Genomic DNA, 13,084 nt, shown 5'->3' with positions numbered 1-13,084 from the left:
ACATGGAAATTTACTTGATTTGAAAAAAGGTTAAAAGGATGAGGGTTTAGAAGGCTAGTTTAATCCTAGGAATGTAAGAGACTATTAATGACTTAGTGAAACTCTACTAGACTTTGCTTTGCCATGTAAAGAACAACTGCACAAAGCTAGTGCAATCTTTTAAGGTAATCAATGTTCAGATCACCACCAACATAGACACCATCAATGTGATGCATATCAATGGGTAAGTAGCAATCAAAATTGAGTTTGTATAAGAGTTCATTCGATCACACATGGTTTTTAGCAATCAGTGAAATGCAAGTAGTATGAACATGCAAATTTCACCATTAATCATCCACAATAGCCTCCATACATCTACTCAACATGAAAATAAATGAGAAGTAGAGCTCATGTAAATATTGAATCAACACACGAAGTTCACCATATCTTCAATGAAAATAATATGCTTCTTGCAACAAAGCCTCAGCGACAATCTCCTTTTCTCCTACTCTACTCTAGCTATCTACTAACTATTAATGATCAACTACTAATTATTGTTTGCTATTATCTATTATTGATCCACTATTGGATTGTTAACTTGCTATTAACCTTTACAAATGAGGAGAGCAAGCCTTATATAATGCTCTCAATACAATTGAATGGCCAAGATCAAGTCCAAATCAATGACCAAGATAGAAAGATAGAAACCCTAGTTAGAGTTTGTTACACCCATTACATAACATTTAATGTTTGACCAATGATTGAATTACATTACATAGGACACATGTCCATCCTTGAATGATTGACCAATGAATGATGAGGTTAGGTACATCGAACTTTGTGCCTATACTTGTGGTAGTTATCCTCCTTGATGGATGAGTCAAGTGCATTGAATCTGGATCCCTTGACTTGGAATGGTGTGATTGGGTTGAAAATGATTGGGCACCGCCTCAACTTAATCCTTGTAACTAATCACGAGTGTTTTTGATTCGGGCCATATCTCTTGATATTTAACCTTTCTAAGCACCTAAGGTGATGATGGTGAGAGATAATCACAAATTGCACCATCTTCTAGCTTTGATAAACTCTTCTGGAACTACTTTTTGCCTTAATCACATTTGCATTCTCTTTCTCTTGTGTGGAAACTCCTTTATAATGTCTAGAACTTGTTCTTGCATTGCTCACCATCTTGAATCTCATATCTTAGATTACTCTCTTGTACTGGCAACAATTTCTTGGGTTTCCAGAGAAAATTCATGATTGTGATAACATTTCCATCATTATTGTGATATCCTTGTTGTAGTTGCACTTTCTTCATCTTGCAAAATTCTTCATGTTGTTGATGTTGATGACGCGCATGCCCTCCACCATGACAAAGACCTTAATGTTAACATTGTATAAGTATCTTGTGCTTGTTTGATGAAGTCCTTCACTTTGATCTCATAATAAGTGATGCATATCCTCATTCTTGACTTGAAGCTCAATTAGAACTCGAATCCTTGGTGATTCCCATGGAATGTTTTTGGAATTATGCTGAGAGGTCTCCCATCCCTTGAAGTCTCCTTTAGGTTGATGAGTCCACTTCCATGTATCTTCTTTGAACTTGCTTATGAAGTCTTCTCCTTTTCACAAACTTTGTTTCCTCTTGATGTAGTCTTGAATGTGCACTTACCTTGTGTTGAATCTCATAGTACATGATGCATATCCTAATTCTTGACTTGAAGCTCAATTAGAACTTGAATCCTTGGTGATTCCCATGGAATGTTCTTGGAATTATGCTGAGAGGTCTTCCATCCCTTGAAGTCTCCTTCATGTTGATGACGCCACTTCCATGTATCTTCTTCTTTGAACTTGCTAATGAAGTCTTCTCCTTTTCACAAACTTTGTTTCCTCTTGATGTAGTCTTGAATGTGCACTTTCCTTGTGTTCAAATCCTTTATGTGATTGATCTGCTCCATGTATCCCATTGCTGACCTTGAACCTGAAAACAAACACACTTTGATCAAGATATTTAAAGAGAACAATGATTTTCAAATGAATTTTAAGTCATTTAAATTTCTGATCCGAAATTTACTTAAATCTGCTGATTTTCTCAACTCAGGGTTGATTTTGATCTTTTGGGCTTGAATTTTTATTGCCTGAAGGTCTGATCTGATTTGTGTTTCTAATTTTACCCCAATCTATCTTTTACTTGTGGATTTTAACATTGAAGTGGATTTTTGCTAGGAAGGTCAGACTTTTGGGGAGCAATTGGAAGTGCTCAAGGATGGCCGGACTTTTGGGGGGTCAACTGGAAGTGTTCAAAGATGGCCGAACTTTTTGGGGTATACTAGAAGTGGTGTGAAGATGGCCAGACTTGTGGGAGGCAACTGGAAGTTCTTGAGTTAGGCCGAGCTTTTGGGGGTGAAGTGGAAGTTGAAGGAAAGATGACTTTTCCAAGTTATTGATCTTAGTCACTTTTGCTCTTCATCAAACTCCTTTTACCTAATAAAACATCAATGGTGATGTACTTCCATTGCCAAATTAAGGGGAAATTAGTCACAATCGTGGATTTTGGGGTGAAGTGGAGCTACTCAAGGATGGTTGGGGTTTTTGATGGGATGTGGAAGTGAGCTCAAGTAGGCCAGGGTTTTGACCTCCAAGTGGAAATGTAGCCAAGACAGGCCCCCAACTGGAAGTGGTAACTTCCTTTCTTGTCTTCATGTTTTCTTTCATTTCTTCATCATCTTTAATCATTTGTCCAATCAGACATTCAAATTGTTTTTACCTTTTCTATGAAAGCAACCTTTATCTTCATTAAGGTGGTAAGACAACAATATATTCTTCATTGTATTTCCTTAGGCCATACTTTTTGATAGCAACTAGAAATTGTCCAAACATAGTCGTGGATTTGACCACTAACTGGAAATGCACATATGAAGTCTGTGGATTTTGGGTGCAAGTAGAAATGACTCCCAAGTTAGACTGGGATTTTAGGTAGGCACTGGAAATGGTGACTTCCATTCAACATCGTCACATGTTCAATGAATCATTCAAGGCATCATTCCTTTCTTTTGTTAGGTAGACTTCACTCACCTTAATCAACATTAACTTTCAAAAACATTATGTGTTCAACTTCCACCAAGTGTGGATCGCAGCAAGTGAAGAGCATGTGCATCTAAGCCGTGCTTTTGATAGCCCATTGGAAGTGATGCAAGTGTAAACGAACTTTTGAGCCCCAAGTGGAAGTCATCTAAACATGGCCATGGATTTGACCACCAACTAGAGATAAAGAAAACAAGTCCGTAGATTAGGGAGCTAAGTGGAAATAGCTTGGCATATTCCATTTTGCTGGTTGCAACACTTACTTCATTTGTTTCAAGAGCTTCCCATTCCATTCATCAAGGTAACATTACCATCAACATGACACCTTCATCATTGCTTATGCCTTGATTGCTCCTCATCAAGCATTTCATCTTAATTGCTTGTTTATTACCTCTTGATTGCTCCTCGCCTCCTTGCACTGACCTAAGGAAGTCCACTTGTTCACTTGACTACCTATCACCCCTAAGACCTATACCTTGACTTGACCTAGAAGTCGCATTGCATCCCCTCTCAAGTAAGAAGTTAATAGCTAAAGAAACTATTGCTAAGGTAGATGACTAACCTAAGACAAGTGGGGGTCCCCATTTGCAATGGAGCGATGTGTGAAAACGCCACAATAGGTGGATTTATCTTATTGAAATTTAAAAATTTAAATTCAAATGTGACTTGATTTCTCACTTATCTCCTTTTCTTCTAGTGTAAATTAAATGTGAAGTTGTAAAATATGTTACTATTTGTTTGTATATAAAGGAATTCAATACATTCATTCTAATCAAGAGAAATCATCTACATAGCAAGAATTAATTCACATTTATTTGTATCAATCAATATTTTAAAATCAATCTAGCTCAATGTAGTTATTCTAGAAGTAAGAAGTATTTGCATGTTAGAAGATTGTTGTTTTGGATCATTGTTGAATGTTTGGGGATAGATTTAGGCAAAAGTTATTTGTGATGTAACATATTTCTAATTATCAAGTTTTCAAATATCTCAAAAAATCTCAAGAGGGAATGAACACACTTGACAAAATTGATAATAGAAATGTAGATTACGAAAAACAAGTTTGGGGGTGCATGACAAATTCGTGGTAATACAAGCTCCTTATGAGCAAACATACTAGAAATCACCCGTGGAAGACCAATAGTCACTACTTATAAATCAACTTTTATTTAGAAACCATCCCCATATTAGAAGCCAACTATGAAATACCAATAGTCACAACTTAAAATTCCACTTTACATATCCCTATGGAGAATTGATTTGGGTCTCTACAATGAAAAACCAATGTTTTAACCAATTAAGTTCAACCCTTATTTGTTTTTATTTATACTATTTATATTTAATTATAATAAATTATCAAATATCAATATTAATTTTTTATAATTAATTAATTTGAATTATTTATTATTTTATTCAATTAAAATGCATTTCTCTCTAAAATTATCTATGAATTAGAATTTAATTTAAGCTTGTAAGAAAGAATCACAAGAAATGTAGTGTATTTGGTTTAGCTTTAGTTCTTTTTATTAACAAGTTTTATTTTTTTATATATTAATTTGAGACACATAGGTTAATTAAATAATTGATTTAGATAAACAAGTTATATTTATAAATTAAATCAAATTAAATATGTAGAAATTGGTCAAGAGTACATCGTAAAATTATAAAAGGTTTGCAATCAAATTTGGTTCAAGGAATTAGATGTTCAATTAGTAAGGGAGTGGGAGAGGGAATATGTGGTTGACAAAAAAATGCTTATGGGAAGAAGAGGTTAGGATCTTGGTCTAGTTGTATTTCATAACAAAGGAAGATCTAGTGAAAGGTTTTGGAATGGTACACAAAATTATTGAAGCCTCAAGAGGTGACAATTACAAAATCAAGGATTTAGAAAACATGGATGCCAAAATAACAATCATTGGCTAGAGGTGCAAATAAAATCATAAAATTCTCAAACCCTTGTTAGATACATTTCCTTTATCATTGATAACAAGTCTTTGAAAAATAAGGTTTTTTTGATTAAGATTTGTGGCTTTCTTTATAAAATAGATGGGAGATTGACCATCTCAGGTCAAAATATTTGAAACATATAGAAAATTTGAACCATGGGCCATATTTAATGGATGACATTGGTTTTTATTTGAAACATTGGCAACCTAACTTTAATCCATTAAAACATGATGATGTTGTGTTGATGTTATTAAGATTGTATAATCTACCCATAGCATATTGGAAGCCAAGAATATTAATAGTATATTAAAACATGGAATCATATGTTGAGGGTATTATTATAATTTGATAATACTAGGAACTATATGATAACATTCATTTGTCACTTGTATATTGTATGCTCTCAAAAGATGACTCTATAGCCCTAGATAGGCACTGGTCTAATGTCTTGGCATTGAACCATAATGGAATCACCATCTTAAAACAAAAAAAAGTTTGTTTATTTTCAATATTTCTTTTGTTGTAGATAGGATCATATGCTCTCATCACCAACAAATGAGTAAATCCAATAATTGAGCCACAATTGTTGAACTAATTGCTAAGTCTAGGTCTAAATTATCAGAGCTATCTATTATAAGCAATACCTTAGCGATTCAAGTATAACTTGTTTTAGGTCTTGTAAAGGATTACCCTCCTAGGTTTTGCAAAGCATGAAGTGTAAAGGAATTCAATTTTGACATTGATTTTTGTTCATTGGCCATTGCCTTAAACCCCTTAAGCATAAGAAGTTGGCAAATCTTTAGAGGGATTTGGGTAATCAATTGGGACAACCAACAGATTGGCGACTATGCTAAAGACTCTTGAATTTTCACATGAACTTTTAGTTCAATCTAGTAGTCTACCTTAGGTTATTTCAAAGAAATTTTAATTCATTAGAGTCATAAGTTGTTCTAAAAAGCTGTAAGAGCTTCTTCTTCTTGTTTGCAAAGCAAACAAATTTCAAGTATTACCTAAATGTATTTTCCCTTTTGTGGGTGGTGACTGTATTATCTCCGAATTCGTGAAGTAAAGAATTCAACAAAATCTAGAGGGGGTTTGCATGTTTGGAAGAAGATCTCTTCATATGGGTCATCCAAATAAAACTCTAAATCTAGGATTATCAGCCTAAAAATGGATGGCAAAGGAGTCTGGTAATTCAAATCCATCCTCAAATATTGATCCTTTCAATTTATATGAAGAAGTTACAACTACCCCATTGCTTAATAGTGATAGAAATAATTCTTAGTATGGAGAACAACAAATAGGTCTACCTGATTTTCTGGTGGATCTCATGAAAATAATATGAGCTTGATTATGAGGGAGATGAAGTACATTACTCTGACCTTGGCCATAACCCCCAAAAGGCATCTAGCATTGAAAATAATAGAAATTCTTAGTCCAATGTTTCTCAACTAGACTCAGTCAAAATGATTTTTTATTTTTATTTTTTAGTTTTATTTATGATGATTTTGAAAAGATTAGGCTAGAGAACCAGAACCGTGCTGATCATGTAGCTAGGATTTCCCAAGAAAAAAATTTCAATCCTCAACATAATCCCACATTTAAGTTTACACCACATGTTTCAAATCCTCCCCCATATATCAAATTAGATTTTACTCCAACTAAAGGAGTACAAGTTATTGTTGCATACACTTGTTCCACATCCAATATTGCTTCCACTTCTAATGACCCTCCTCAAATTGCCAAACAAATACAAAGTGATGTTAAAAAATTGAAAGCTTATTTGGCTAGAATAGAAGCAATGAGGGAAAGAGAGGAGTTGCTTGCAAGGTTACAAGCTCTAAGTATTCCACCTCTTGCTAATTTTTTCTTTGTCTTTACACAAAATGGTACAACTACAAGTTGTAGTGTCGTAAATTGTATCTGCACACAATTTCATCCTCACCTAGACCTCATCTTAGCATTTTGTCTTTCAGTGCCCAATGTTCGCTTTGATGCTACTCACACCCTATAAGATTCTGCATTTTCAACTCCTCTTCTATCCCTTATTCAAATCCGAGTATTGATTAATAGGACTAAGGTGCTGGGGGCACCCTGGTCCTAGCTCAGGACTAGGACGCCCCCACCAACCTAGTCCTCCTAATTAGGAGTCCCACCAATGGTCATCTCCAATGGGTGGGAAATAAGGCTTTGTGTCACAGCTTGCTCCGAAAATTCAAATATTAAATGCACGACAAGGTATAAAAGGAAGCCTACCTCCCCTCATTTGGGGATCTATCACTCAAGTTGGAAATCAATTACACTCTAGAAAATTCAATTCAAATTCAAGTGAGCAAGTAATCAAGAATTCATCAAACTTTGAAGGCGAGGTCAAGTCAAGTTCAAGCATTCAAGATGACATCCATGATCAACCTTCCATGAAGATATTCTACATGACATCCTAAACCCTTTGCATGAGGATTAAAGCAAGGTTCATCAAGGTATCAAATTCAATTACAAGTATTCAAATTCAGATCTAGCCTTTCCCTCAAAAGGAAAGCATTTTACTTTAATTCAATTCTATTTCCATTGGAATTATCATTTCAATTTCAAGGTTAATTCCTAAATCGAGGTTTGACCCAAGACAAATCCCCATCCACATCTTCTCTGTCTTTGTCTCTGTGTGTGGATGAAATTGATTCAGCCATTGCGGCTAAAAATTCCAACAAAGCAAATGATGACGAATAGGTTCAAATTTTATAGGCATGAAAAGCGAAGGACCAAGTAGCTCCCACCATCATGGTCTTGGAAATTCAACCCGATCTTCTAGTAGTAGATTTTGTGTCTTCCTGATCTAGAAAACATCCCACTTATCTGCCCTGGAATTTGTTGGACTAGGTCGCTCCCACCCTCCTAGTCATGACAATTCAACCTAGATTTTTAGCTATAGGTTCTAATCAATTTTCCCTTCTTAGATCTTTGTTTACAACTTTGTGTGAAATCTAGAAGATTCTGTCAATATTGTTTTGGTCCAATTCATCATTGTTTTCCCTAGATATAACATTACAATTCAAATACAATTTCAACTCTCTAAAAGGGGAAACAAAAAACAATAAATCCAATTAACATCTCAACCCTCTTCTCTAATTGAATTGTGGTTAGATCTTGGGTTTACCTTCCTTGTTTAAATGTAAGGTTGATCTTGTGAAATTGGTGGTTTTACTATCGCAATTGGTGAAACCCTAATTTCACCACCTTAGACAAGTATGCCTCAAGTTTCATTTCTTACACATACCACTCAACAAAGGATAAATCCGATAACTTAAGTTTTTGTGTCCGTGCTTGTAAGTACCCCTGCAACGTTAATGCTTATTTCTTAGGCTCAAGTGCAACAACAACCTCGAGTCTATGTTCAACTTCTAATTGCTAATACGGGATTACCACCACAACATCATGGGTATATTTAACTATGGTACTTATGGAGGAATGTGGTTCCAAAACCCCTTACTAGGGTATAACCCTATTGGACACCGAAATTCTAGGAAGCCTCAATATATTCAAGCCCAACAACATCCACAAGTTCAACAAAATTTGCAGAATAACCCTAATATTAATATGGGAGGTCCTAACCCAATAAATCCTTCTGTTAAAAAGCCCATGCAATTGGAGAGGCATAGATAATTAGATTTTTCTCACAATCCTAGTTATCCAAACCCTATTGAGTGTGATGTTAGAAAAACAATCCCAAGATTCTCAAGAAATAATGTTATATCAAGAGAGGATCACCTTAGGGTTTTCATGAATATCATTGGCAATTTTTAAATTGAAGTTGAAAATGTTATCATGAAATTGTTTATGCAATCACTAATAGATGATGCTAGAGAGTGGTATAGAGGTTTTTCAAATGCTAGTATTAATTGTTGGTATGAATTCATAAAGTTATTCAAGGAACAATACGGGGATAATTCTTACCCTAAACTTATTGTGGATGACTTTACTAGAATTAAGAAAGGGTATAATGAATCGACAAGAGATTTCAATAAAAGGTTCATGAAGGTTTATAACATGGTTCCTCCATATATGAGACCTAATAAACATGTGTCAAGTATTGTACATTAATGTGTATGAACCCAAGATGGGTTATGAATTAAGAAATATAGCATCTCAGACTCTTAGGGATGGTTTTAAGGATGCATTGCATATTGATAATAATAGAAAGGCATTTGAAAAATTGGAAAGAGAGATGATGTCATGATACTGCAAAATCTAAAGGGACATCAAACAAGGCAACCTAAAGAAGATGACAAATTTGACAAGGTTATGAGTTCCCTAAAGGATTTGAGCTACAAGGTTGGAAAAAATGAGAACGATATACCCAATGAGAGACCTAATTATCATAGGAAAGAAAGACCCATGAGATTGCAAGATATGTCATACAACACCAATTGACATGATGGAAAAGCAATTCACAACAATCAAAATAATTCCTTGAGCATAGAAACCCCCAGTCCATTGAAAAGGCTAGGGGAAAACATGGTTGAGGATAGTTTCTGGTGTGTAGTGTGTCAATTTCTACACTCACCTATAAAATGCATGGTTACACAGTCAATTGAAGAATTAAGAACTCCATGTAATGATTGTAATGAAGATCACTATGTTGAAGACCATACCATCAATATGTTGTCTACTAAACCATACAAGATGGAAGGTGAGTATGTTTCTTCTGATGAAGTTTACATTGAGGTCAATGTTAATGATCAAAGACAAATCAAAGAGAGTTATCATCAGGAAGTTTTTTCTGATAATGAGGATAGTGAGGTTCAAAATATTACTATAAATGTTGTAAATTCTAATTGTAGACTCCTAAAATTGTCCTTAATTAAATAAATAATTATTATTTAATTATTTTACCATTCTGTCCTCTATTAATTAATTAAATAAATATTTTTATTTATTTAATCAATTTATTATCCTTTTGTACTATTAGTTAAATAAATATTTTTAATTTCTTTAAATAATTTTTTTTCTCGGTGACATGGATTTTTAGCCTGGTCCAATCACCAGGTGAGGCCACAAACCAAGGGGCCTCATCCCCAAGTACGTTATGATGATGTATTAACACCTCTGAATTTTACAATTACCTTTCCTTATGACTCTGCTCTCACCTTATCTCTCCATTCATCTACTTATCGCTCCTTTCTCACCTTATCTCTCCATGCTCCTTATCTCCCCATTCTCCTCCCCTCCTTATCACTCCACGTGCCATTTGATCCAATCCACCTTGGTCTCTTGCTAGCAGGGCAGTGTTGTTGTCGTTATATATGGGCATTAACACCCCAGTGAAGAATCTCCACGTCCTAAACTGCCATCTAGTCATGTACTGGCTTGTCAATAATCACCAGTAATGGTATTAACACCAACGGACTTGCAAAGACAACGATGGTCAAGTCGTATTTTGACCAACATTACCAACGCAACCACCACACACACGCCTGCGCAAGGAATCAAAACCACTACCTTCCGCATCAACACAAATTGCAATTGTCGTTGCACTGCGGGGTTAATCCCAATTTATTTATTTAATTCACTAAGCCTCTTTCTTCCTAATTTAAATAAATATTATTATTTATAATTCCACCTCTCTTAAATTAAATAAATATTTTATTTATTTAATTTATCTAGCCCTTTCTTTTATTGATTAAATAAGCACTTTTATTTATTTATTAATGGGTAAATGCTTTTAATCTGGAGCTATGAATTGGACTTTTATTTATTTTATTAGTTCACTCACCTTTTTGCTCTTTAATCCTAGCCCTCCGACTTGTTCACATGGATCATAATCTAAATTCATAGGAATATGAAAAGTGTCAATTACCTCTTCATTCACTTTGTGCTTTCTCCAAAGTCAATTCACCTCTTAATCTCCTTGTAATATGTTGAAAATTAGGGGTTCAACACCTTAATTTTTAAAGTTACTAATTTCCATGGGATCACCTTACATTAAGGGAAGGGAACTGAACTTAACCAATCCAATCCTAAAAGGATTGAATTCAGATTAGGTTAATTCATCCCTTATTTAAGTTGAAACCTAAATTTGAATTAGGGTTGATTTGCAATGCTAGATCTAGGACAAACAATGAGAAAATGACATAAAACAACAATAACAAAATGTTCCAAATGTCATGCAGAGTTGTAAACTGAGATTTGAGGAGGAAAAATGGATCAAAACCTGTGATGGAATATTTGGGCTAAATTGTTAGGACCGAGGGGAGTAGGTCACCCTGGTCCTCCAAATGTCTGGGGAAGATAGACTAGATATTTCTCAGATCGAGATGATGCACAAAATCTACTATTGAAAGGTCGTTAGAAATTCTTGAGACAAAGGGGATTCGACTATCTTGGTCCTCCACTTTTCGAGCCTTTAAAATTTGTCTAATTGTCATCGTCTACATTGCACGATTCCTCACTCATAGAACTTGAGACAATTCCCTGCACACAAAAAGAAGGAAATAGGTTTGGTTAATGAGGGTTTGCCTTAGGTCAAGCCCTAGTTTAGGAATTAACATTGAAATGATAATTAAATTAGAATTAAAATAAAATTGAAATAGAATGCTTTCCTTTTGAGGGAAAGGCTAAATCTGATTTGAAAATGCTTGAATTTGATACCTTGATAAAGTTTTCTTGAATCCTCATGTGAAGGCTTAGGATGTAATGTAGAATGTATTCATAGAAGGTTGATCATGGATGCTCAAACATGAATGCTTGATCTTGAATTCACCTTCTCCTTTAATGCTTGATGAATACTTGAATGCTTGCTTGCATAATCTTGAATTGATATTGCTAGAGTGCAATTGAGAGCTCACTTATGATTTCCTTTCTCATTTCTAGTTCACATTAGTTACCAAAAGAAGGGGGAGAGCGAGGGTAGGCTTCCTTTAATACCTAACCATGCATTAAATGTTTAAATTTTCAGAGCAAGCCTACACAAAGCCAAATTTCCTGCCCACATCAAGTGACCATTGTGAGGTCCTATTTTGGGTTCTGATCAAGAGGTTTGCCAATTAGGACTCAAAATGGGACATAGGCTAGGTGAGGAGTTGAAAATGTAGATTTCAAGATGCTATGAGCAACTTCAAGGTAGACATTGAGCACTGGACATCGAAACGCCAATGTGATGATGAAATTGTGTAAGGATACAATTTACAATGATACACTCCTCCCTTTATCTTTACCTACCCTTAAATCCTATTGATTCTCTTCTATTTATGTGATCTTGGTCATTCACAATTTCACCTCTTAATCTAAACCCTCCATTATAAGGATGATCTCTATAAAAGAGGCTTCCTCCTCTCATACTAAATCACACATAGCTTGAGCATACCTACTTTCTATCAACATTACTTAGGAGCATACATCATCACAACCACATACATTCTTCCTTGAGCTCTTGCACATCACAAATATGAGAGCAGTATTATCAAATACAAGATCGTGAAAGCTAGGAGAACAATAGAGACAAGTGTATCATGGATGTAAAGGTATATTCTTGTTTGTTTTATGTTTTATTTACATTGCATGATAGTTATCTATTGATTTTTTTTGGATTAGTATGTAGATATAGGGTTTAGTAGTTGGCTAAGTTAGGGTTTATAAATAGGTACAAATTCGACATAAACACTAATGCAAAAAGTACTCAATTTAAGAATACCATCTGATGAAGAGATCATATCTCTTACAATTGTTTCTATTGCCCAATCAATAAGCAACAATAATTTGAGAAATAAAATAGTAGATGTTGACTGGGGTAAGCCTAGTAGTTTGTTTATAAGAGAAACACAACGCAATGACAAGGACTCAAAAGTTGTCAAGAAAGCATATGATAAGAGCAACATGCCTAAGCATAATTCTTTTTATTTTTGAAGCTGTAAAATTCATGCAAAAGATGTTGGTGTAGAGAGGGAAGCATGTGTGAATAACCCTTCAAATCCTTGTCTCAACTGAAAAAGAAAGAAATGACATGATTGAGGAAAGTAAGAATAATATTACTAGTCTTTTAAATGTTCTTCTATTTGATATGATTCAAACCTTATCTCAA

The sequence above is a fragment of the Cryptomeria japonica genome, chromosome 4 (assembly GCF_030272615.1).
Source record: "Cryptomeria japonica chromosome 4, Sugi_1.0, whole genome shotgun sequence".
NCBI classification, from domain to species: Eukaryota; Viridiplantae; Streptophyta; class Pinopsida; order Cupressales; family Cupressaceae; genus Cryptomeria; species Cryptomeria japonica.
Note: the sequence above shows the minus strand (reverse complement) of the source record.